We start from the raw sequence: 5,488 nt of genomic DNA on the forward strand, positions 1-5,488 counted from the left end.
AAATGGTGTCCTATGTGATGTGACTAGCAGACAGATGCTGGGATGGATGGAAATGAAACTCATCCCTGCCTGCTGAAAATGAGTCTTTTTCTAGGCCATGTAATAAATACTTACTCAGGGGCCTCCCTGGTGGTGCAAGGTTAAGTCTCAGCACTATGAAGCTATCCGCAGTTACTGCAGCCAGGGAGCTACCCACATGGTGCAGCAGACCTCTCCTGACTCGCCCGCTGCTCCCCTCAGCAGTGTGTTTCAGTCAATTCACCTGTTCTGCTCCCCACTCTGTCTCTGGTGAATCTTCTCACCCCCTACCTCTGGCCTGTACCCCAGTTCTTGTATGCATAAATAAATAAATAAACATTAAAAATAAATAAATAAATACCTATTCAAATGCTATGAGAGGTACTTGGGCCCTGGGGTACTGTGATGGCCCATGCAGAACCTTCTTTGGGGGGGAATTACTTTCCTAGCCCACTAGACTATAAGCTACATGAGGGCATGACGTCTGCTTTGTTCACTGTTACATCTCAAGCACCTAGAACATCTGGCGTATGATTTGCATTCAGTAAATTTTGTTGAATGTGAAATTGCACTCCCAAACATATATTTTTGTAGATAAATGGCAAATCAAGAAAATTTTGAAGACAACAATTTTATCGAATGCATGTATTCGTGGGAATATGATCCATGCCACACAGTAAAGTATTTATTCGTGTTTCCAAGTTCTGGTACTCCTTTATGTAAGGGCTTTACACCTTCCGTGGCATGGATGATCACAATCCCCAAAAGAGTGGGAGATATTCATGAACACAGTCACAAGCAAAAACCAATTTACTTTTGCAGAGACCTGTGACATGGTGTTATCATCCCAGAAAAGGAATACTTCCAAGTTAGGAGTGTCGCGAGACAAGGAGCTTGCATGCAAACTGGAAACTTGAATGAAACTCCTGCACACCTGGTGAACTGCTCTCAAGTGGCTGATGGGATGAGTAATATTCTGGGTCCAGTGAAGAGCCATGGTGCATACCTGGGGGCAATTCACTACACCTTCCCTCGTTGCAGCCCCACATCTCTGTTGTCCTCTGGACACTAAAGAGAGAGCCCAGCAACAGAGACAGGTCCCTTGCTCACTAGTGCCCCCCCCCACCCCCGGTGCTGATACTAGGTTAGCCTTTGAGGACTCAGAGGAGCTCAGCTAACCCCTCCACTGGCTTCCTCCAAACTCAGAGACCCCCAACTTTTTCTGTAAAACCTACACCTGAAATAGTCCGTAAAAAGAAGGAAGCCTGGTCTTTGAAACATTAGCCTTAAGCCAGTCACTCTCCAGAAGTCTTATGAAAGCACTGAACATGTGTAAAACATTTGCCATTTTGCTCTTCTTCCTTCCTCCATCTGGGTGAGGACTGTGGGACTAACCACCACTGGTTACCAGCATACCTACACATGAGGCTCTTGAGTGAGACAGAAGGGCAGCCGAAAGGACTGCCCAGCTCTGCTAGTAGTGCTCCCTCAGCATCAGAAGTGGAGCCCCCAATTTCAAGTAAACTGTCACATCCTTGGATGCTGAAAATGACCCTGAAAAGGAAAACTCATACACTGCAAAAGAGGCAGCCTTGCTCCTTGGAGATCCAACTGAAATGTCCTGGTTCTTGTCAGCAGATTTTTTAAAAAGGCATCTGTCTTTTATTTCAACTGTCCCCTCCAACTGCTTACCCTGATGCTTCAGAAAGTGGCTAATTTCCTCAGCTTGAGGACACAGGCTGCCTTTGAGACCAATTGCTGCCTCAATATGTGTGATAGGCCATACTGGGGACTCCAGACCACGAAGTTTCCCCAAGTGTGCCCCCAAAATTCAGCTTTAGAAGTCATTGAATTCATGAACTCATGCCCATCCCCATACCAGCACACCGTCCGTCCCTCAGGCCAAGGCTTCAGGAAGCCTGCCTGTGAGGCGGGCTGCAGTGACAATTTTCCTTGCACAGGGCTGCAATGTGACACACTCTTTCCTGGAATGAAACATTGATGAAAATGTGCTTAATCCATTTTTAGAAGCTCAGTAGTCTTTTCACAACAAAATAATATCTTTCATCCTAAAAAACTCTTTGCCTAATGTCTCTCCACAACCTCAGTGCCACAACACAGCCAGTTCCCTGGACTATGTGGCAGCCAGCTGCCAAAGAGGAAAATGGCGCAAACACTTTGGACCATGGAGACTCATATACACCATAGCCTGCAAACAAGAAGAGAAGAAAGTTATGGGGCAAGGCTAGACACAACTGAGTCCCTTTCCCAGACCAGAAAATGCTGAGGTCATCTTTAGAGTGTGACTTCCTGTCGTCAGGGAACTCTCCAATGAACATCTCCCCTGCCAGGCCAATTCCTAGGAATGGCTCACTCAGTTCTTTGCCTCCCTTCCCTCCCTTCTTCTCTCAGAGTCTGCTTCCAGCACTCTAGGAAAGGCATACTCCTTCTTCATGCCAGCCAGATACTTGCACAATGCTGCAACTTCTCAAAAGGATCTTTCCCTCCAGCAAGCTCATCCTGCGATGCGCTCAGCATTCAGGGGTCCCATGAGGAACATAGGACTGAGACCCAGATACGGGCGAGTCCCCAGGGGCCTATGCCTTCCACTAGTCAAGAATGCCAAAGACTGAGTGTGAGGCCACAGGTCTGCAAGGGGCAAGGGAATGAAAACTGCTTCTTCATTTCTCCATATCACCATTACCACATGCTAGCCCTCTGTCCGCAGGCCACACTTATCATTCTTGTTTGTTTTTTTTTTTAGTAGACTTTAAAAAAAAATATTTATTTATGCATACAAGAACTGGGGTACAGGCCAGAGGTGCGGGGGTGGTGAGAGGATTCACCAGAGTCAGAGTGGGAAGCAGAACAGGTGGAATGACCGAAATACACTGCTGAGGGGAGCAGTGGGTGAGACAGGAGAGGTCTGCTGCACCATGTGGGTGGTTCCCTGGCCAGGCAGAGGATCAAACTCGTGCTGCAGAGGCTGCAGATAGCTTCACAGTGCTGTACTTAACCCCTTGCGCCACCAAGAAAATGCAGAGACCCTGGGCTTAGTGAAGCCGTTCTGGGTGCCCAAGATATCTCTTTGAAACACTGAGCACTAATTGCCTGTGGTGGGTCAGGCTGTAGCTCTGCCTCAGGGCAGAGCTACAACTGGGCAGAGAGGGAACTGGAAGGAGGGTGACTGCGGCTGTGGAGAGGGCAAGGGAGGATGTTATGGGCATACACTGAAGGTTCTTAACCCAGACCTGAGATGGGCAGGGCTGGGGGCGGGGCTGGTGAAGAAGTCTTCCTTGAGAAAGTGACAACAAAACAGCTCAGAACGATGAGTAAGAATGGGGGGAGGAGGGCCTCCCTGGTGGTGCAAGGGGTTAAGACACAACCTATGAAGTTATCCACAGCCACTGAAGCATGAGTTGTATCCCCAGCCAGCCAGAGAGCTACCCGCATGGCGCAGCAGACCTCTCCTCTCTCACCCGCTGCTCCCCTCAGCAGTGTATTTCATCAGTCTGCCTGTTCTGTTGCCCGCTCTGTCTCTGGTGGATCCTCTCACCCCCACCCACACCTCTGGCCTGCACCCAGTTCTTGCATGCAAAAATAAATAAATCTTAAAAAAAGGAATTGGGGGGGAGAAGTGGTTTGGTAGAAGGAACAACACGTGAAACTACCTGGAAGCTAGCGAGACAGGTGATTCTTCATGTGTCTGTGGGACTGGCTACATTTTATGGTGCCTTTAGCTTCAGCCTGAGAGCAGGAGAACAATAGGGAACAGCTGAGACCAGGGAATTGACACCACGAGGTTTATCAGAGAGAATGAGTTAAACAGAGGGGACCAGTTCACCACCCTCTTAGCTCCCCAGGTTAGAAATCTGTCCTGAGACATATTCTGTAAAGCTTGGTTCCTGCCCTCAGTCTGGGGATTGTGATGCTTTCGGCAGATGCTTATGCTCAGGGTGAGCAGGGGAAAGCAGTGGGGGAGATCTTTGGGATAAATAGTATTTTTTATATATATTCTATCATTGGTCAAGTGAGCATTATTTGAGGCTTGCAATGCTTCCAGTCCCAATTCTAAAAGTCCTGCTCCCCCATCAATAGTGTGCAATCTTTAAAGTGATCTTTTCGATAGAGCTTCCATATGATGCAGCAATTCCACTCCTAGGTATTTACCCAAAGGACACAGAAACATTAATGCCAAAGGACACCTGCACCCCTATGTTTATAGCAGCACTGTTTACAATAGCTAAGCTTTGGAAACAACCCAAATGCCCAAAAATAGATGACTGGATCAAGAAGATGTGGTACATATACACCATGGAATATTACTCAGCATTCAAAAAAGATTAACACATGCAATTTGCAGCAACATGGACGGAGCTGGAAGGGATCATGCTCAGCAAAATAAGCCAGAAAGAAAAAGAGAAATATCGGATGGTCTCACTCATAGCAGGAATCTAGAAAACCTAAGTAAGGGACCAGGAAAAAGAATAACTATAAGAAAGAAAATATCAAAATCAACAAACAACTATCAACCAGAGACACTCTATGGGGGGTAGAGGGGGCGGGGAAAGGAGGGATTGGGGTCAAAATAAGGGGGGTGCAATTGTATGGGGAATATAAAAATATAAATAAATAAATAATAAAATACACTTGTCATTGACCCGAAAAAAAAAAAGTGATCTTTTCCTTTTGTTTGTGGTTTTTAAATTCCTCTGTTCAATAATAACAGCCAAAATGGAGATGCATCCTCTCCCTTGTGTTAATCCCAGTCCCCAAAGGGTCCATAGAAAAGCGTGTGGGCCCCACAAACTCCTCTCTGGGGGTTGTGCTGGGGAGCTGCCCTGCTCTGGGACCGCCACCCCACCCCAGGACACACGCAGAACTCAGCAGAGCTGCTAGGAGAGCTTCTACTGAGAAGAAATGAAGCCCTAGGCTTCTCTCCGTTGTCATCTGGGAGGAGAGAATGAGGAGATGAGAGAAGTGAGAGGTTGAGAAGGATGGAGAGAAAAGAATGGAAAGAAGTGGGAGGGGACGGATTCAGAAGAGGAGACAGAAGAGAAACTGAGTGAGACTGAAATGGACAGGGGAGAGAGGAGGGAAAGCCTCAGGGAGAAAGGGAGGAAACCGAGGGCGGGCGAATATAAAGGAAGGAGGGAATGAGGCAGGAAGAGAGGGGGAGGGGGCGGGAGAGGCACTTGTGTCTAAAGGGCGCCTGGGAAGTTTGGGGGAGGGTCCAGCAGGGGAAGTGGAGCTGCTAACACCACTGGGTGCTGGAAGCAAACGGGCCGAGGCGAAGGAGGAAGCCAGCCCACTCTCCTGCCTCTCTCCTCCACTCTGGGCGTCAGACTGCTAGGCCACTCCTCCCGGCCCCCTAGACGCCTCTGAAGTTTGCAAAACCTGCTGTGCGCCAGGCCCGCACTGCCTGTGCTGCTAATGAAAGCTAGCCCTTCCCAAGCTGGGCTGGGGCAAG

The 5,488-nt window shown here is 48.3% G+C and overlaps 1 protein-coding gene across 2 annotated transcripts in view; it reads right to left on the bottom strand.

Annotated features, from left to right (window-relative positions):
- Window positions 1-5,488, bottom strand: part of PLP1 (proteolipid protein 1) — a 104,203-nt gene that overhangs the window by 59,769 nt on the left and 38,946 nt on the right. The gene's annotated exons all lie outside the window — the stretch shown is intronic.

The sequence above is a fragment of the Talpa occidentalis genome, unplaced genomic scaffold (genome assembly GCF_014898055.3).
Source record: "Talpa occidentalis isolate TD23 unplaced genomic scaffold, MPIMG_talOcc4v2.1 talOcc4.15, whole genome shotgun sequence".
In the NCBI taxonomy this organism is placed as follows: Eukaryota; Metazoa; Chordata; class Mammalia; order Eulipotyphla; family Talpidae; genus Talpa; species Talpa occidentalis.